This window comes from Phascolarctos cinereus, unplaced genomic scaffold, assembly GCF_003287225.1.
Source record: "Phascolarctos cinereus isolate Bilbo 61053 unplaced genomic scaffold, phaCin_HiC Scaffold_5;HRSCAF=322, whole genome shotgun sequence".
In the NCBI taxonomy this organism is placed as follows: Eukaryota; Metazoa; Chordata; class Mammalia; order Diprotodontia; family Phascolarctidae; genus Phascolarctos; species Phascolarctos cinereus.
In genome coordinates this window covers 186082778-186105114 of record NW_027555958.1, presented here as the reverse complement: position 1 = coordinate 186105114, position 22337 = coordinate 186082778, and positions in this window count along the sequence as shown.

Here is a 22337-nt window from a genome sequence, read left to right as displayed (position 1 = left end):
ATCAGAATTCAAAAATATATTGTTTACAAGAGACACATTGAATCAAAAAGAGAGACACAATGTGAAATTAAGAGGCTGAAACAGAATCTAATACACTTCAGGAGAGGTAAAAAAACAAAGTCAAGAATAGCAATCCTGAACTCAATCAAAGCAAAAGTAAAAATAATCCTAATTAAAGGAGATAATCAAGGAAAATATATTTTGAAAAAACAAATACGATGAAGTAATATCAACACTATACATACATGTACCAAATGACATAGTATCCAAGTTCTTAAAGGAAAAGTTAAGTGAATTACAGGAGGAAACAAACTACTAGTGGTAGACCTGAATTTATCCCTCTTAGAAACAGGTAAATCTAATATTTAATAAATAAGAAAGAAATTAAGGAGAGGTATAGAATTTTAGGAAAGTTAAATATGATAGAAGTCTGGAGAAAAGTGAATGAGAATGGAAAGGAATATATATTTTTTTCTCAGCTTTACATGGCACCTTCACAAAAATTGACCACATATTTGAACAAATGCAGAATAGCAAATGTATTAAATGTGTACTTTTCAGATCATAATGCAATAAAAATTACACTCAACAAAAGGCCTTTGAAACATAAAATAAAATAAATTTTAAACTAGGTAAACTAATCCTAAAGAATGAGTATCAAAGAACATAACATAGAAACAATTACTAATCTGATTAAAAATAATGACTAAAATGAAACAACACACCAAAATCTGTGGGATGTACCCAAAGCAGTACCTAAAGGAACTTATATCTTTATATGCTTATATCAATAGAAGAGAGAAAAAGCAAATTAGTGAATCAAGTTTGCCATTAAAAAAACTAGAAAAAAAATTAAGTTACCAATTAAACATTTAATTAGAAATCCTGAAAATCAAATTAGAGATTAGTAAAACTGAACATAAAACCATTGAATAAATAAATACTAGGAGCTGGTTTTAAGTAAAAATAAACTATTTCTTAGCTATTCTCATCAACTGAATGATCTAGAACAATTCTGACCTAAGGAAGTCTGAATGTGGATTGAAGCATACTTTTTTCTTTATTTTTTTTTGTCTGTGTTTTCTTTCACAGCATGACTAATATAGAAATACATTTTGCATTACTGCAGATGTATAAACCATGTCAAATTTCTTGTCATATCAAGAAGGGGTAGAGGAGTGAGGAAAGGAGAGAATTGAGAACTCATTTTTTTTAAATTAAGGTTAAAAATTTTTACATTGGAAAATATTAAAAAAGAATAATACAACAAACTAGATAAATCACTGGTTAATATGGTTTAAAAAAAAGAAAGCAAAACAAAACAAATTAAGAGTGTAAAAAATGAAAAGGGTAAATGTACTACCAATGAATAGGAAATTAAAGCAATTGTGAGGAGCTATTTGCCCAGTCATACGTCAATAAATCTGACCATCTAAGTGAAATTGTTGAATGTTTACAAAAATATAAATTGTCCCAATTAACAGAAGAGGAAATAAAATACTTAAATAATCCTACCTTAGGAAAAAAAAAATGAACAAGCCATCAATGAGCTACCTGAGAAAAAATCTCCAGGTCAAGATAGATTCAAAAGTAAATTCTACCAAACATTAAAAAAAAATTAATTTCTACATATTATCAATTAATTTATTTTTAAATAGGCAAAAGAGTCCTACCAAATTCCTTTTTTGACAGAAATATGGTTCTGATACTTAAACCAGGAAGAAATAAAATAGAGAAAGAAAATTATAGCCCAATTTCCCTAATGAATATTGATGTAAAATTTTAAAATAAAATAGCAGTAAGGAGATTACAGCAACATATCACAAATATCACACACTATGACCAGGTGGGATTTATATCAGAACGCAGGGCTAGTTCAATATTATGAAAACTATTAGACCACATCATTAACAAAAGTTACATGATTTCCTACATAGCTGGAGAAAAAGCTTTTGACAAAATACAATTCCCATTCCTATTAAAAAACACTGGAAAGCATAGGTATAAATAGAGCTATTCTTAAAATGATAGGTAACCATCAGCAAGCATTATCTGTAATGAGGATAACATAGAAGCTTTCCCAATAAGATCAGGGGTGAAGCCAGAGTGACCATTATTACGACTATCATTCAGTATTGTACTACAAAGCTAACCACAGCAATAAAAGAAGAAAAAGAAATTGAAGGAATTAGGCAAGGCAACAAGGAAACAAAACTGCCACTCTTTGCAGATTATACGATAGCATACTTAAAGAATTCTAGGCAACAAACTAAAAAAAAAAACTAGTTGAAATAATGAACAACTTTACAAAAGTTGCAGGATATAAAATGAACCCCCTCAAATCATCAGCATTTCTATATATTACCAGCAAAGTACAGCATGAGAAAGAAACAGAAATGTCAGTTAAATGTACTGCATACAATATAAAATACTGGGTGTCTGCTTGCCAAGAGAAACCCAGGGATTATATAAAGAGAATTACAAAACACTTCACAAAACAAATAAAGTCAGATTTAATTTGGAGAATTTTTAGAAATATTAATTGCTCATGGATAAATTGAGCCAATATAATACTTATAACAGACAATTCTACTCAACTTACTTTGCTTATAACATTTTATATAACTGGCAGAAATTTTTAAAAAATCATCTAGAATAACAAAACATCAAGAATATCAAAGGAATAAATGAAAAAAAAATGTGAAAGAAGGTGGCCTAGCAGTATAAGATTTCAAACTGTATTATAAAAAAAAACTGTAATCATCAAAACAATCTGATACTGGCTAAGAAATAGAATGGTTGAGATCTTAAATTGTATTATAAAGCAGCAGTCATCAAAACTGCTTGGTACTAGCTAAGAAATAGAGTGGTGGATCAGTGGAATACGTTAAATATGCAAGACAAAGTAGTCAATGGCTACAGTAATCTATTATTTGATAAACCCAAAGACCCCAGCTTCTGGGATAAGAACCCACTCTGAAAAAAACTGCTGGGAAAACTGGAAAAGAGTATGGCAGAAAGTAGGCATAGACCCAAATCTCACATCATATATCAAAATAAAAGTGAAAATGGGTTCATGACTTAGATATAAAGGCTGATGCTATAAGCAAACTGGGAAAACAAGGAATAGTTTCCCTATCAGATCTATGGAGAATAGAAGAATTCATGACCAAACAGGAGACAGAGAACATCATGAAAAGCAAAATGGATAATTTTGATTACATTAAATTGAAAACTTTTTGCACAAACAAAGCCAATGCAACTAAGATTAGAAGGAAGGTAGAAAATTGGGAAAGAATTTTTACAACCAATCTCTCTGATAAGGGCCTCATTTATAAAATATATAGAGAATTAAGATGAATTTATAAGAATACAACCCATTTCCCAATTGATAAATGGTCAAAGGATATGAACAGACAGTTCTCAGATGAAGAAATTAAAGCCATGTATAGTGATATGAAAAAATGCTCTAAATCATTATTGATTAGAGCAATGCAAATCAAAACAACTCTGAGGTACCACATCACACCTATCAGAATGCCCAACATGACAAAACAGGAAAATGATAATTGTTGGAGAAGATGTGGGAAAATTGGAACACTAATGCATTGTTGGTAGAGTTGTGGAATGATCCAACCATTTTGGAAAACAATTTGGAACTCTGCCCAAAGGGCTATAAAAATGTGCATACCCTTTGATCCAGCAATAGCACTCCTAGGTCTATATCCCAAAGAGATCATACAGATGGGAAAGGGACCCACATGTACCAAAATATTTATATCAGCTCTTTTTGTGGTGGCAAAGAATTAGAAATTGAGAGGATGCCCATCAATTGGGGAATGGCTGAGCAAGATGTGGTATATGAATGTAATGGAATACTATTGTGCTATAAGAAATGATGAACACGTTGACTTCAGAAAAAGACTTGTATGGTCTGATGCTGAGTAAAGTTAACAGAACCAAGAGAAAGTTGTACACAATAACAGCCATGTTGTGCGATGACTAATATTGATAAACTTAACCCTTCTCAGCATTACAAGGATGTAAGACATCTCCAGAGGCCTCGGGGTGGAAAATGCTATCCACATCCAAAGAAAGAACTATGGAAGTTGAATCACTATCATTTTTTTCTATTCTGTTGAGTTTTGTTTCCTCTTTCTGAAGGTTCCTCCAACTGTTTTTCATTTTTACTTACAACTTCACTAATGTGAAAATATATTTAAGAGGAATGTACATATCAGATTGTGCACTGTCTTGGGGAGGGTGGTGGGGAGAAAGGGGGAGAAAAATTTTAAAGTCAAAAGCATATGGAAGTAATTTTTGATAAATCAAAATAAAGTAATAAAATTTTAAAAAAGGAAATAGATTGGTTGATCAAGGGAATGAATTAGGTACATAATATGCAATGGTCATAGTAATTTTGTGTTTGATAAATGCAAAGATCTAGTCTTTGCGGACAAGAACTCACTATTTGACAAAAATATTTGAGAAAACTGGAAAGCTATTTGGCAGAAATTTGGTATAGGCCAACATCTCCCTCTGTATGCCCATATAAAGCAAAAATGGCTAAATGATTTAGACATAAAGGGTGATATCAAAAGTAAATAGGGAAGTGTGGAAATTTTTGCCTGTTAGATCTATGGATAAGGAGATAATTTATGAGCAAAAAAAGAGGTAGAGGGGATCACAGCATACAAAATGGATAATTTTAATTACATTAAATTTAAAACAAAATGCACAAACAAAACTAAACAAACCAAGATTGGAAGGAAAACAGGAAAATGGGATAAATTTTATGTCGTTTCTCTGATAAAAAGCCTCATTTCTCAACTATTTAGAGAAATGAGTCAAAATGATAAGAATATGAGCTATTCCCCAGTTGATAAATTGTCGAAAAATATGAAGTCAGTTTTCAGAAGAAATCAAAGCTACCTACATGAAGTCATATAGTCTAAATCTCTACCGATTGCAAAAAATGCAAATTAAAACAACTGTAAAATATCACTTCACACCTATCAGGTTGACTGATATGATAGAAATGGAAAATTACAAATATTGGAGAAGATATAGAAAAATTGGTATACTAATGGATTGTTAGTGGAGTTGTGAACTGATCCAATCATTCTGGAGGGCAATTTGGAACTATGCCCAAAGGGTTATAAAAGTGCGCATACTCTTTGAACCACCAATACACTATTATGTCTTTATCCCAGACATAAAAGAAAAAAAAGCAAAAGGACATTTATGTAACAAAAATATTTATAGCAACCATTTCTGTGGTGAGAAAGAACTGGAAATTGAGTGAATTCCCATCATTTGGGTAATGACTGATCAAGTCATGGTATATAATTGTAATGGAATCCTATTGTGCTGTAAGAAATGACTAGAAGGATGGTTTGAGAAAAACATAAGATGACGTATATGAACTGATACAAAGTGAAGTGAGCAGAACCAGGAAAATATTGTCCATTGGAAGAGCAATATTGTATAATGATCAATTATGAATGACTTAACTATTATGATCAATACAATGATCCACAATAATTCCAAAGGACCTACCATGAAAAATGCTATCTATCTTCAAGGAAAGAACTGATGGAGCCTAAATGTAGATTGAAGCATATTTTTTTTCATTTTTTTCTTGCTCTTTTTGCAACATGCATATATGATATGAAAATATATTTTGCATAATTTCACATGTATAATTGATAATACATTTCTTGCCTTTACAATGGGTCAGGAAGGGTATAAAGGGAGAGAATTTGGAACTTCAAATTTAAAAAAATGTTAAAAATAAATATTAAATTTTTAAAAAGTACATAGGGATCTATAGCTGACAGATTTCAACTTTAACATTGTAATCTAGTGTCAGTAACCAGATTCTGGTTTGTTTCCTGTGTCTAAGCTCCTTCCCAAAATAGTAATTGCCTTTTCCTGTCTGAATTGCTACCTTTGACTCTGCTCTGGAGTTTGAGTTAGTAATGTCTTTGTTGCCCTTTCTTTTTTTTCTAGCGCTAGAGTCCTGCTCCTGAATCTGAGCCTCTGTAGCCAGTTCCCAGTTGTCTGCTACCAGTTCTTTCTTTTGCCTGTTCCCTTCTACCAGACTTTCTTATTGCTGTTCATCACACACATTGTGATACCAGCCTGTTGCCAACTGCCTGTTTATTTGTTGTATTTCATCATCTCTCTGAGGGCTTGGTCCATATTTAATTATGAGTATAGTACATTAGAGGGAGAAATCAAATTTGAGTTAGCATCAGATTTCTGATATTGACTGCTGCTGAGACTTGCCCTACATATTGTACTGTTTACTGGATCACTCTAAAGTTTTAAGCCCTGGCCAGTGCAATTCTGACCCAAAGCGACATCAGTGCTCTAAAAGATAGCCATGTGGCACTAGAAGCAGGTAATTAAAATCAACTAGAAAGCATGTATTATGTACCTACTATGAGTCAGGCACTCTGCTACGCACTGGGAATGCATATACAAAGAATCCCTCCTCACAATGAAGATAATTTCCAAACTAGAATGAAATTAGATTCTAACAGACTTTTTTGAGTCAGTATCCCTATACTAATTAACCCCTCCCAATCCAGAAATTGCCTTAGAGCATGGCAGGAATGAATCTACCTGTAAAAGAGGTAAGTACATTGAGATGGAGTGGAGAAAATAATTGTTGTGCATGCAGATAATTCATTGCAGAGGCACAGAAATAAAAAAAAAACACAGATCATAATTACTGAAGAAAAGAGTTTCAGATGGTGAGAATGGCATAGGAACACAAGAACTCACAGTGAACACTTTATGTCTTTTTTTTTTGGGTGAGGCAATTGGGGTTAAGTGACTTTCCCAGGGTCACACAGGTAGTAAGTGTCATCTGTTTGAGGCCAGGTTTGAACTCAGGTCTTCCTGATTCCAAGGCTGGAGCTCTATCCACTGCGCCACCTAGCTGCCCCACAGTGAACACTTTTATGGAACCTGGAATGTGAGAAAATGATTGTGGACCCCAGGCTGAAAATTCTTATTTTAACATATGGGTGCATTCCTACTTATGATATCCAATTCTCTTTTTTATTTCTATTTATCATTCTTCTCTGCTACTACTCTTCTTTACACCCAAAGCATACTGCTCTACTGTTTTTGGGCAACTTCTGTACCATCTGTGCTCCATTACCCCTTCTCAGTCATATCATTTCTGCTTCCTTACAGTTCCAATTCTCAATAACCTGGTCTGAAGTGTAATCTTATTCTTGAAATGGCCCTTCCATCATCTCTATTATTACTAAAAGATTTCAGAGGCAAAGAGGGGTGAAAAGATGTGAGAGAATGAGGAACAAGAAAGCATAAAAATGCAAGGAATGACAGTAATGACTAGCCAAAATGAATTACATCCAGACATGGCAAGAAGTCTTCCTGGAAACCAGCTGTAGGCATGTTTAGAAATGCTGAATGAGGAAAGCTGAAGAATGCCAGGTAGTATTTTGTGAAAGATTTAGAGTCAATTGTGGCCACCCATGTGGCAGATGTTCAAGGAAGAGAAATAGCCTAAAGAAATGTGAAGCATGTTTTTCTCACTGTTTTGCTCCGTGGAATGAGATGAACTTGGGAGGGTCCTTCCCTATGTGCAGACCTATTCATGGAAAGAGTCACACCTTGACCAATTGGCATTTGGACATGGAAAGTGATAGATGGGATGAACTGTCATTTTTTTAGTGGTAAATGCTTTGGTTTTTCAAGATGGTATTTGGAGCAATCTGACCTACCATCCAGTACATGCTGGATGATGATGATGATGATGATGATGATGATGATGATGATGATGATGAATGGGTATGGATACAGAAGTCTAAGAACAAAATTCAGTGTTTTCCCTCTCTGGAAACTTCAGACCATGTTGTTGGTGTGGAATCTATGGATCTGTTATTTAAACTCTTTCTAAAAAGGAAGCAGTACATTATGTCTATGAAATGGAAGGTTTCAGCATCTATGCCACATCAAGATCAGAATTAGGGCTGTAATACTTCCCCAAAATATGCATTTTATTTGGCTGAAATCATCTGGACATTTTTGGATGGTAATACCCCTTTTTTGGAAGTAGTGAAAGAATAGTAGATTTAGATCCCCCACTTACCTTTCCATTGTCCTGTAAGAGCACCTTGTTTATTTACTTAATAATAGATCTAGAGATAGAAGGGACCTTAGAGATTGTCTAGGCCAATGCTCTTACGTCACAGATGAGGACCCAGAGAAGTGACACTGTTGCATTAGAACACAAACAGAGTAAACAGTTTAGCTGGGAGTTGAACCCAGGGTCTTTGACTTCAGATCCAGAGCTCATCTCATTACATGCAGGCTACATCATGCAATTTCCTGTCTTCATAAAACTACCCATCAGTGGGAGCCACCATTTGGCACCTCTTTTCAGATTAGCTCAAGCTGGAAGGGTGGCCTAGCATAGTGGCAAGCATAATAGAATTGGAGTCAGAAAACTTGAGTTCAAATGTTTTCTTTGACTCTTACCAATCTATGTGATCAAGCACTTAACCATTCTGTGTGTCAATTACCCCATGCAAAAAAGTGGAGATAACAGTACCTCTATCATCTCTGTCACAAAAGTTGTGAAGCTTAAATGAGGAAGTGCTGTATACATGTAGATTTAATACATGCTGTAATTTAAAAAAAAAAACTAGTTCAAATTATTGTGAAATAGCATACTTTATGGATAAGGTGGTTTCTAATAACACAAGATGAGGATTTAAAGTGAGGCAAGTAGAAATTTCACAAATTTGCTTAGCAATGCATTTTTCTTATCTATCTATCTATCTATCTATCTATCTATCTATCTATCTATCTATCTATCTATCTATCCATCCATCCATCCATCCATCCATCTATCTATCTATCTATCTATCTATCTATCTATCTATCTATCTATCTCTCTATCTCTCTATCTATCTCTCTCTCTCTCTCTCTCTCTATCTCTATCTATCTATCTATCTATCTAACTAACTATCTATATATGTATCTATATGTATGGCAAGTTTTTGCATGGCCTAAAAATATAGTTTGTGTGTTTGTTAAATCAACATGGGGCAGAATATTGTATTTCATCACATAATTGTCAGCACTGTGTAATCATTGCACCCTGTTTTTTCAGTCCAAAAATTGGTTTATAACCTTTCATTGAATAACTGTAGCATGGTATAATTCTGCTCATTATGCTGCTTAACAGGTAAACAGAGCAGCAATATACTTACCAGTGGCATATGGATATCTCTCATGCATTGTGAGCCACAAGCTTAGCATTCTCAGTGCACTGGGCATTGTCAGTATATTTCCAAAAGCCAACCTTCATGGTTTGTTCAGAGTGCTGCAGTAGTAATGGTATTGTTGCTCAAACCAATGAAGAACTCTAGGTGCAAGGAGAGTGGGCCGGCAGGTGAAGCTGTTATGAGTAAGTCACATGATATAAGACTTGCATCTCCCCATTTTAATGTATATTCATGAGTATTCCATGCATCTTAATCTTGCACCAGAGACAGTTTAGTAAATGATTTTTAAGTAATACTGGCACAATTTTTCAAAAGCTTCACATAATGGTTGCACACCACTTTTTTGCAAAAAATTTGGCATAAAAGTTGTGATGATTGTATGGTGAGATATGGTAGAAGTAAAGGAAAATAAGCCACTTACAAGGCAGAACAAAAATATACCCAAGAGGCAGTGTTACGGAGTGCAAAATGTGCTAAATTTGAAGTCTGAGGATCTGGGATAAAATTCCAGCTTTGCTATTTGTGAGTTGTGCACCCTTGGGCAAATCAGTTTCCTTTTTCTGGTGTTGCTTTTTCATGTGTAAAATGAGAGTGTGAGACTAGAGAAATCCTAAAGTCCCTTCCAGCTCTGTCTTGTATTCAATAAACCACTTCCTCACTGTTTGTTTGCACAACTTGGAAAAAAAAAACATAGATGCTGTTTATAGTCTTAATGTTTATGTACATGAATATAGTGTCAAGTAAAAACAGCAATTCCTAAAACATGTCTGCATTAGTGGGTTAATTGACTTAAAAATAGATTGACTTCTGAATAGTAGCTCAATAATATAAATATTTCTCCAGGGAAAAAGAAAACAAAACATTTTACCTGTATGCTATCAATATAGATATCAAATATTGGTAGAAAGACATAACAGTTTCAAATCTTTTTTGTAATGTAGGTTAATTATCAAGAAAAATGAACATAATCTTTCCCTGGTTTTCTTTGATGGAGTCATTGGGCAAAAATAAAAATCTCAAGGAAATTCAGGATGCTTAAATCTTTGTGAGCTCTTAAAAAGTAAATGTTACCTGGTCTTAATATAAATGTGCGTGGTTCTTTGCAATTTCTTATTTCAACACCAGGTTACTCTTTTTTTGCTTCATGTAGAAGTACTTACTTCTAAGATGGTGAACCTCGGTTATTGGCAAGCAATACCACTTATGAAATCACATCTTGACATTTACTCTTAAGCCATGGATATCTGTTTAACTGGCATCTGAATAAAACCTTGATGAAGACTGCAACAATATGGACAATTGTAAATACTTAGAAATTGTTTTAGAATAAAAAGATAAAAATGTGATTCTTAGGACAGGATATTAAAGACTACAGGGGTAATCTGGAATTGCTTTTATTAATTCACTAGAAGTAGCCAATGAAAGTATTTAATTGGGCAAACATAATTGAAGTGAAATTAAAATTTCCGTTGGCATAGAGTTAGAGATAATGCATAGGAACTATATATGTAACTTCACTGGCACAGGGATCCCCAAATGAGGAAATATCCTCTACCAATGAAGTATTTTTATAACAACAACTATAGTTGGCAGGCTAGTAGTTGTTAAATCAGGTGTTTCTAACTTTCACAGGTTAATCACAAGTAAGATGACTTGGTATAATAAATAGAATGTTGGACCTTGACCCATGAAAATTTTGGTTCAGATCCCACCTCCCTCACTTATTATCTTCATGTTCATGGGAAAGTCACTTAATCCTGCCATGCTAGTTTTGTTATCTGCAAAGTAAGGAGAATAATACTTTTAGTGCCCCTGTAGAAGTTCTCTTGTGAGGATAAAATGAAATAAAGTATGTTAAGTTCAGATAGACGTTACTCTAGGAGAACCACTTACCTTATATATGTATACATGTATGTATGCTTATATGTGTGTGTACACATGTGTGTATATGCAAATATACACACATATATACATACGTATGTGCCAGTTACACACACACACACACACACACACACACACACACCTATTTATATGATGGTTTTACATCCCAAAATTTTATTCAGCTACAAAAAACAATTAACTTACCCTCTTGTTCAATGGTCCACAGTTTAACTAAATAGAACATGTATATATGTGTACATGTATGCACATGTGCATATATGTGTATACACAGATATTTATGTGTGTAGGTACAGATACATATACACACACACACACTCACACACATGGATATGTATAGAATAAGGTGTGGACTTTAGCACATATGGGCAATTAATTTCTTTATATAGCTGAATAATATTTGGAGATGTAAGATCATATCCTATAGGCTCCCTCAAAGCCTTTTATTACAGATCCTCTAGCAGAAAGGTTGATATTTTCTTCATCCTGATTCTACATGGTTTTAATTTCTTCTTCTAGATCTACATCTAGATACTTTGAGATCTTTTTATTCCATATAGCTTGGAGATCATAAATATTTGGCATGGCAACATCTGTTAAATACATTGTAGTAGATGATATCCCTTTGAACACCTAGTCCTATAATATATGAGAGAAATTTCATCATACTTACCTGCATCTGACAAGACCTGTCTATCATTGTTCATGTTTTCTATGAGTGTGACTCCTTTAATTAGTATGAGTCTTGCTTCGTTGAAAGGGCTATTCTTTGACCACCCTTCATTCCTGTAGATTTACCTGCTGCTCTGGCTCTTTATTACTTGTAGATGTATTCCCTCATTTTATATTGGGGATCATACCACCAGAGGTAATTTTGTCCTTAATATTGAGACAATCCAAGACCTTGCAGATAGATATAAATTCTTCAATCCATTCACTATACCATCAACTGTGATACAAGTGAATATAGACATGTAAAATGTGTAGTTCACCTAAAATCTCAGTGAAGACCCTGAGCTAGAAGTTTCAATTACAGATTCACAGATTTTGTTTTATTAAATCCTAAGCCACTAGTTGACTATGTGTGTTTGTATGTATATGTGTACGCAATATATACATATACATGTGGGCATACATACATATCACATCATTTTCAGATTAGCTAGATCATCTCAACGTTTCCTATGAAGAAGAAAATTTCTGTTTTGAGGGTGAAATATTGGAATACATTTGAAGAGAAATGTGTTTGTAGTACAGTTCCTTGTGGTAAGTGAGAAAATGAATTGATCAGAATAGAGGAAAAGTGCTCAGCAGCAATGAGGCACCAGCTGAGGTGTTGTACCATAAATTTATAATTGATAAAATTAACTTAATTTTGTGCCCTTGTCCAGTGATTCCCAGCAGTTTAATAGCATGATCAGTGAATTGGATAGTAAGGATTACTCAGGGATAACAATGTGAACACTTGTAATGGCAAAAATGGAAGCGTATCCCTAAGGGTTTTGACTATTGAAACACTGAAGTGGAAGTCCATGGGATTAAGGCTGGTTATGAATACAAGTGAAGCCAGAATTAGCAGAAGATCAGTAACCTTCTTTCAAGAGAAAGAAAGTCTCAATGGGATACAAAACACTGATTTGGTGTGATTAAGAGAATGGCAGGGAGGTAAAAATGAGAAATTAATTTGAGTGTAGAATTTTACAATTCAGATCTTGGAGAGATACTTCCTTGCAAATTATTGTGAACTTTAATTGTTGTAAGTTTTAACTACTGGAGTGTGAATGAAGCGTAGAAGGTGATCTCTGGAATTGAGGAATTATATAAATATTGGAAGAATCAGCAATATGAAAATTGAAATATCTGTGGGCAACACTAAGTTATATATGGGGTAGAAAGGAAGACTGAGAAAAATGCAAAAGTCATTGAGAAAATACAGAGTTGTCTGGAGATTGGTAGATAGATCAGTAAGAATGTTTAGTGTGTAATATATAATACACATTTCATGGACTTCAAAAATGGAAAGTTTATTGAGGGATAAAGATAGAGGACTGATTTAGAAATTTCAATGGGAAACATGGAATATGTCTATTCTTCCTTTTTGTTCTGCCCTGTGAAGCACCCTGAGTCACCTCCAGTGGAGAGAGTTGTAGAGTCCATGGTACCCTCAGAGGAGAAGCAGGTTACAGCAAAAAGCAAGAAGAAGGAAAAGTTCAAGAATATGTAGAAGTGTTTTGAGAACATATCACAAGTCCCCCAAAAGATCAGAGCAAGAAGAATCAAAGCTATGTGGAAAAAATATGCATAATAACTTTTTTTTAGTGGGAAAGAAGTAGAAATTAAGACTAGGTACATCAATTTGGGATTGCTGAACAAATTATGGTATATAAAGGTACTAGAATACTATTATACCACGAGAAATAATGAAAAAGATAGTTTCTGTAAAACTTGGGAAATTTTTATGAACTGATATAGAATGAAGTAAACAGAATAAGGAGAACTATTTATACAATAACAACCACACTGCAAAAACAAACTTGAAAAATATAAGTATTCTGATTTTTATCCATATTCTCTGATAGATTTTCTGAAGAGATCTTTAGGTCTTTTTACAGTTTATCAATATCAGTGTAGCACTCAGGCTGTCCACTTTTTGTCTCTTGTTATGTTACTTGCCAACCCCACCTCTTATCTTCATGATGACATTCTTGCATGTGGGTCTATATTAGAAATCTGATTACATTCTATTTATATCCATTTTATATCTCTTTATCAATCTTTGGATCATCCAAATACCTTGTTTCTTTAAAGAATTGTAGAATTCTAAGATGGACTAGAGAGAAATTAAAGAACATTAAAACACTTTCTTCTTTCTATGAAACAACTCATTATCAATCTTCAATCTGAGTGTTTTACTAACTCAGTGATTTGTATAGACATTAAAGTATAGTATAGACATTAAAAAAAAATCTGTTTGGTTTTTCCCCAGTGGATCCTTCAGAAATTATTTCAGTTATCATGACTCTCATCAGAGAGGTTCTGTAGTGTTCTGAGATTGAGGCTTTTAGTAAAAAGTTGTATACATATCAGCACAGTTGGAGGACTCCAATTTGGGTAATTCCTCTTTCATTTTGCCTCTGAATAAGACATTATCCAGAAGAAACGTGAATTTAATGATCACAGTTCTGTTTTATGTCTCTCTATGTATTCACATTGTCACCTTTGTGGTTTGAAGTTTTGTGTATCAAGGAATATTAACATAATATTGAAAGGCAACAAATTTTGCAAATCTTCAAGGAAATTTCAATTGTAGCTGCAAAACCATGAAGATTAGGTTATTTGAATACAGGGGAAAATTGTTTCACTGTAACAAATGATTTAGGAAGAAGTAAAGGTACAGGAAGGTGTATATGTTAGTAAAGTTTCCTGGCTGAGTTCTTTTAGAAGGCAATACAATTATGGTAGTCCTTTTCTTGTATTATTAATGACAGGCCCTTGCACTAGACATAGAGACATATGTTATTATACTGTACCAAGTTTTTTTTTTAAGAGAGTATTGGCTCAAGTGATTTGGGAAAGCAAAAATGGAACATATATCATCTTCTGCATAATAATCAGCTTGAACTGAGTAAGCACTATGGGTGAAACAGTTTAGAAAACTTTCCTAATTTTTTTGTCTGTGTGCCTTTGAGCATTATCCAATATTGAAAGCAAACATATAGCAAACTTGCAAAAATGCTTTGGAAAGATTTTTCTTTTAAATTTTTGTGGTTTGGATAAAACTTCTAAATAGAATTAAATACCAATAATTATTTTATAGAGCTAGAAAAATGATAAAATTTAACTGGAGAAAAAAAAAGGTCAAGAAAATGAAGGGAATCAATGAAAAAATGTGAGGAAGGTAACCTGGCAGTAAGATATTTCAAATCATATTACAAAGTGATAATAATCAATACAATCTGTTATTGGCTGGCAAATAGAGTGGTGGATCAGTGGAACAGATTAAGTACACAATTCCCAGCAGTAAATGACCATAGTTACTTAGTGTTTGATAAAACCAAAGATCTATTTTTTTTGGGGGGGGTTAAGAATTCAACATTTGACAAAAATTGCTAGGAAATTTGGAGAGCTTGGAAGAAAATAGGTATAGGCCAACATCTTACACTATATACAAAGATGAGGTCAAAAGGATAGATGATTCAGATATGAAGGGTGCAGTCACAAGCAAATTAGGAAAACATGGAAAAATGTACCTAAAAAAACTCTGAGGTATCACCTCAGACCTCAGACCTATCTTATTGGGATACTAAATTCACTCTTGGTAGAATTGAGAACTGATCCAACCATTCTGGAAAGCAATTTGGAGCACTACCCCAGCGGCTATAAAATTATACATACATTTTGACCCATCAAAACCACTCCTAGGTCTATATCTCAGAGAGATTAAAGAAAGGAAAATTTGTACAAAAATATTTATAATACCTCTTTTCATCATGGCAAGGAATTTTAAATCAGAGTGATGCCCACCAATTGGGGAATGGCTAACCAAGTTGTGATATATGATTATGATGGAATACATTGTGTTAAAAGAAATGAGCAGGATTGTTTCAGAAAAACCTGGAAAGACTTATATGAACTCATGCAAAATGAAATGAGCAAATCCAGGAGGACATTGAACACAACAATAGCTATATCGTAAAGATGACCAACTGACAATCCAAGACAATTCCAAAGAATCCATGATGAAAAATGCTATCCATTTCCAAAGCAAGAACTGATGAACTCTGAAAACAGACTGAAACATAATTATTTTTAAAAATAATTCTTTATTTTATTTTGAGTTTTCTTTGTAATATGGCCAATATGGAAATTAATTTTGCATGACTTCACATGTATAATTGATATTCAATTACCTGCCTTCCCATGGAGGAGGGTGGAGTGGGAAGGAGGGACATAATTTGAAACTCAAATGTTTTTTTAAAAGTTTGTTAATTTTTTATATATTATCGTGAAATATTTAGTGAAATAAAAATAATTCTTAAGAAGGTTATTGTCCACAGCCTTGGTATAGATTGAGCCAACGTATCATCTTTTTTTTTAAATTTCTACTGTATCCAACTGTGTCGTATAAGCCCCTTACTAGTTGATTGGACTTTTCATCTTGTCAAACCATCATCCTAGATGACTTCTTACTTGGATTTTCTTACTTCTGTGAACATATCACTGAAGAAAGCTAAAGGAAATCAAAAGCATGCTATATTTAGCTTGTACTTTAAGCATTGTGACTACTCAAAACTTCTACTTCCAAATCTTTATGCCTAGCCATCAGCCTATCTTGGCTCATTTTCAACTTCTGACACCATTGTCCTATGGCCTATCCTGGGATATTCCTATTGAAATCTGTCCCCTGCTTCTCCCCCTACCTCACCCCCCACCCCATGGGAAGTCTTCACCTAACATTATGCAACCTATAAAGTTAAGACTTTTTCTAGGCTTAGGACTGCCTTTGCCTTTGGGTGCAGTTGATAGTGCCTTGCACAGTAATAGGAAAGTTCAGAAGAGGATTTGGTCAGTCAGTAAACAAACATTTATTATGAATCCACTATGCACTAGGCATTGTGCTAAGTGCTGGGGTTAAAATGAAAGGCAAAAAATAGTCCTTGCCATCTAGGAGACTACAATATAAAGGGGGAAATATATAAAAGAGCAGAAAAGTAGGGTGTACAGATATAGAAGGTAGCCAGAGTGGGTGCATGTTGAAGGAGTTCAGAGGAGGGCAGTGAGGTGGGAAGGAAAGAGATGACTTACTTATGTTCCTTCCTCAAATGGAGGCTTTGAGAAAACTCTACTCTCTTCGGTGAAAAAGAAGGAGGTTTTGGGACAGAGCACACAGAGATGGTGTGAGTTTGGGGGCTTAAATGAACTTGCAAGATAAAGAGCATGATGTAGACTCCAGAGTAGTGCAGTTGGGTGAGAAATGAAATACTTTTTTTTTTTTTGGCTGGGGGGTAATGAGTTGCGTTTTTGGACACATTGAGTTTGAGATGTCATTTAAATATCCAGTTTGAACTATTCAATAGGTAATTCATGATGAGAAACTAGAATTCAGAATAGAGACAAAGGATATGGAAATCATCTGCATAGCGATGATAATTGAATCCATGGGAGCTGATGAAATCTCCAAGTGAGAAAAAAAGTATACAGAAAAAAAAGAGAGTGATATATCCAGTTACTCAGAGTGGATGAAAATATAGCAAAGGGGACTTGAAAATGAGTCATTACATAAGTAAGAGAACCAAAAGGGAGTAAAATAATGAAAACTCAGAGAGGAGTAAGCATTCAGAAGAAGGCAGTCAACAGTATCAAATGTTGAATAGAAGTCAAAATGGATGATAATTGGAAAGAAAAAGTTTTACATTTGGCAATTAAGAGATCATTGGTAACTTTGATTTAACTTAAGTTTTATGGTCAGAAGCCAGATTGCAGAAAATGCAGAAGAGAGGAACAAAAGAATTGTGTAGTCTAGATGGCTTCTTCAGAGGAGACTTTGGCATTTTTACTGCCAAAATGGAAAGATACGAAGATGATAAAGATTAGAGATAGTGTATGATAGTGGGAACCGTCTGCTAGAGAATATAGGAAAGTACATGTACAAGGGTTGACCTTGACAAAGAGAAGGACCCACTCTTCAGCAGAGACTGGAGTGAGTAGAGGTGAATTCAGGGGGATTTGAGAAGAGGAAGCTCTTTGCAGATGACCTCATATTTTTGGTGATGTATGCATAAAGCTTTCAGCTGAAAGGCAGTATCATGAGAGGCTTCAAAAAAGAAGAGCCAGTGTAAAACATACTTGTTAGTGACTAGGATAGCAAACTGATTAGGAAGTAGAAGCATTTCTTTGATGCAATAAAAGGGCCTAGCTGGGATGAGATAACATAAACATGTGGTTAGGTGCCATGTGATTAGCTAACCACCACCACCACCATCATTATAATGGGTTTAGAAATAAGAAAGCAGCAAGACAAGGAGAATTTCAGTTGGTAGTACCTCCTGTTTTATTTCTGGCCTTTAGGTTATCTCCAATCCTTCATCATTCAATTTTTTATGGAGAACTTCTACTGCCCCTACCATGCTTAAGCCTCTTAGCAATGATGGATAATCACAACCAGAGGAAAAATGTACATTCCATTGGAAAATACTTCACAGTTATGAGTGAGTCACTTCATTTTGATGTAGCTTTCTTTTCTCCCCTCCAACAGCATTTAAAATAATAACCTATTGGGAGCCAAGGTGGAGGAGTAGGCAGTAACTCACTGTAGTTCTCCCATATTCATCTCCAAACAGTCAGAGAACAGAAACCCAGAACAAATCCTTAGAACACCAGAGCCAGCTGAAAGTTGAAGTGGAGCAGTCCTTTAACTGGGAGACTTGGAGGATCAGCAAGAAAGGTCTGTATCATTGGGGAAAAGGGAGTGCAGTCCAGGACAGCAAGTATCCCAGCAAATCAGCAACAAGCCCCACCTCAGCAAACTAGCAGAAGATTCTGAGTCCCAGTGTGGTGGAGCAGGCAAATGCCAACACCATCACCCCCCCCCCCCACATACCTTAGCAGAGACAGGGGAACCAGCAGACTCCAGCTCCAAGAACCACCACATGCTTCAGTTTAGCCCCTGATGGGCAGTCATCCTCCAGGGGCTGGACCTTCACATGCTGTTTCATTGCAGCCCAGGACAAACAGGCATTCTCCAAGGGCCAGACCTCCACATGCTTCAGTGCAGCCCAGGGCAGATGGGCATTTTCTAGCCACCAGAACTCCATGTGCTTCAGCACAGTCTCAGGTGGGCAGGCATTCTCCAAGGTCCAGACTTCCATGTGCTTCAGAGTTTCCCTTGGGAAACACAGAAAAGCCCCATCTAGCCTCAGTAAATACCAGGCACCATTACTAAAACCCAAGCTCAGCACCAGGTAAGCTTCCAGACACCTACATCCCCTAGATGCCAGCACCTGAGGCCCCAGCACACAAAGCCAGTGATCAGGCCCCTGGCCTGCAGCACAAGAAACTTTTAACAGTGCCCCACTGAGCTCCAGCAAGGGAGCTCAACTTTAAAAGCTATACAAAAGGCAAAAAACAAACAAACAAAAAAAACCAACAAAAAACAAAAAACGAACAAGAAGCAAAAATGAACATTGTCCATAGAAAGTTACTATGATGACAGAAGACCAAAACACAAAATCAGAAGACAACATTGTCAATTTACCTACATCTGAAACTTCAAAAGGGAATATAAATTGGTGTCGAGCCTGAAAAGACTTCTTGGAAGAGCTCAAGAAGGATTTTATTTTATTTTTTATTTTTTTGTTTTTTTTCTTTTTAAATTTTATTGATTTATTTTGATTTATCAACAATCACTTCCATATGCTTTTGAGTTTAAAAGTTTTCTCCCCCTTCCTCCTCAACACCCTCCCCAACATGGTGCACAATCTGATATAGGCTATAGATTTACATTCCTATTAAGCATATTTTCACATTAGTGAAGGTGTAAGTAAAAATTAAAACCAATAGGAGGAACCATCAGAAAGAGGAAACAAAACTCAACAGAAGAGAAAAAAAAAGATGGTGATTCAATTTTCACAGCTATGATTATTATCTGTGTCTTTTTCTCCATCCTTTTCTCCCCCATTTATGCTTTTCTTTCTCCTCTCTCCCTTACCCCCTCACTAGTACAGTGCTTTTGACCACCTCCTCCTTCAGTCTCTCCTCCCTTCTATTATCCCCTCCCCCCTCTTCCCCTTTGCCCCCACTGCTTCTTATCTCCCTTCCATCCCCCTTCCCTTTTCTTTCCCCTTTTCCCTCCTACTGCCCATAGGGCAAATTAGATTTCCATACCTAACTGATTATGTTACTCCCTTCTTGAGCCAAATCTGATGACAGCAAGGTTCAAACAATGCTCACCCCCCCCACTTCTTTCCCTCTGCTGTAATAGGATTTTCTGTCTTTTCCTGTAATGTAATTTACCCTTTTCCCAGCACATTTTCTAAGATCAGACTAATCCACTTACTTGGATCCATTTAACCCACTTGATTAGATTTTTTTCATCATTACATCAAAGTCAATTAATATCCACCCCTTTATGTATACTCCTTTAACATGGTGTAATAACAATACAGTTCTCAAGAGTTGCAAGTGTCATCTTCCCTTGTAGGGATGTAAACAGTCCCCCTTTATTAACAACGTATTGTATCTTTCTGTCCCATTTACCTTTTTATGTCTTTCTTGAACCTTGTACTTGAAGATCAAATTTTTTGTTGAGCTCTGGTCTTTTTATCAGGAAAGTTTGGAAGTCTCCCATTTCATTGAATATCCATCTCCTCCCTTGAAAAATCATGCTCATTTTTGCTGGGTAGTTGATCCTTGGCTGCAATCCAAGCTCCTTTGCCTTAGGAATATCATGTTCCATGCCCTGTCTTTTAATGTAGAAGCTGCAAGGTCCTGTGTAATCCTGACTGTGGTTCCATGATATTTAAATTGTTTCTTTCTGGCTGCTTGCAGCACCTTCTCTTTCATCTGGTAATTTTGGAATTTTGCTATTATATTCCTTGGCATTGTCAATTTGGTATCTCTTTCAGGTGGTGAGCGGTGTATTCTTTCTGTGGTTATTTTACCTTCTGGTTCTAGGACTTCAAGGCAGTTTTCTTTTATGATTTCCTGAAAGATACTGTCCAGGCTCTTTTTTCATCATGATTTTCAGGTAGTCCAATAATTTTTAAGTTGTCTGTCCTGAACTGATTTTCCAGGTCGGTTGTTTTACCATGAGGTATTTTAGTTTTCATCTATTTTTTCATTTTTTGTTTCTGTTTGACTGATTCTTGCTCTCTCATAGAGTCATTAGTTTCCATTTGTCCAATTCTAGTTTTTAACAGATTGTTTTCTTCTGTTAGTTTTTGTACTTCCTTCTTCAATTGGCCAATTGTGTTTTTTAGGGACTTGTTTTCTTCAGTGTATTTTTTTTCCAATTGGCCAATTGTATTTTTTAAGGACTCGTCTACCTCTCTCATTAGACTTTCAAAATCCTTCTTGAGCTCTTCCAAGAAGGCTTTTTGGGCTTCAGACCAGTTCATATTCCCTTTTGTGTTGCAGATGTGGGTTTGTTGACAATGTTGTCCTCTTCAGAATTTCTGTCTTGATCTTCACTCTTCTCATAATATGAATCTATGGTACATTTCTTTTTACTTGTGGTTTTCTTTATTCCCTGGCCTTTAAAGAGATTGAGCTCTCCTGCTGGGGAACAGAGGGCACTGACCCAAGCTTCTTGTGTTGGGAGCCTAGGTCTTGGTCACTGGCTTTGTGTGCTGGGGCCTCTTATGTTGGCAATTGGAGGCTGTAGGTTTTGGCAGCTGTGGGCTGGAATCAGCAAGGCTGGAACTTTCAGGCAATTCTAGGTTGCCTGCTTTTCCTTTCCTTTAGCTTTCTTCAGCTCCTTTTAGATGGGTGCTGCAGGGTGTTTATCTGCCTGGGGCCCCTTGCAATGCTGCCTCCTTGTTTCTGCTAATGCACTGGGAGATTCCTTTGCAGTAGAGTGCTGAGGCACCTGGTGGTTTTCTGAGCTGGTTTCTACCAGTTCCCTCAATCTCACTGAGGCGCTTGGAGGTCCAGATGTTGTTGTTTGCCTGCTGTACCACCTGGGCTTCAGGATCTCTTCTTGGTTTACAGTTGGAGGCTGTAGGATTCTGACAGCTTACCTGGTGTTGGGTTGGAATCAGCAAGGCTGGGGCTTTAGGAAGACTTTAGGTTGCTTTTTTCAACTCCTTTCAGATGAATGCTGCAGGGTGCTTATCTGCCTGGGGCCCTTTGTAGTGCTGCTTCCCTTATTTTTGCTGAGGCACCGGGAGACCCATTTGCTGGGCTGCTGCACTGCTGTTCCCTATCTTTCTTCTAGTTCAGCTGTTCCAGGTTTTTTTTTCTAGGGTGATATTTTCTGGGTTTTCAGAGGTTGATAGGGGAGGGTGAGAGTGACTACCTTTTTACTCCACCATCTTGTCTCCTCTCAAGAAGGATTTTAAAAGTCAAGTAAGAGAGGTAGAATAAAAATTGGGAAAAGAAATGAGGGATATGCAAGAGACAGTCTTGGAAAAGGAAGGACAAAAATTGACTCAAGAAAACAATTCCTTA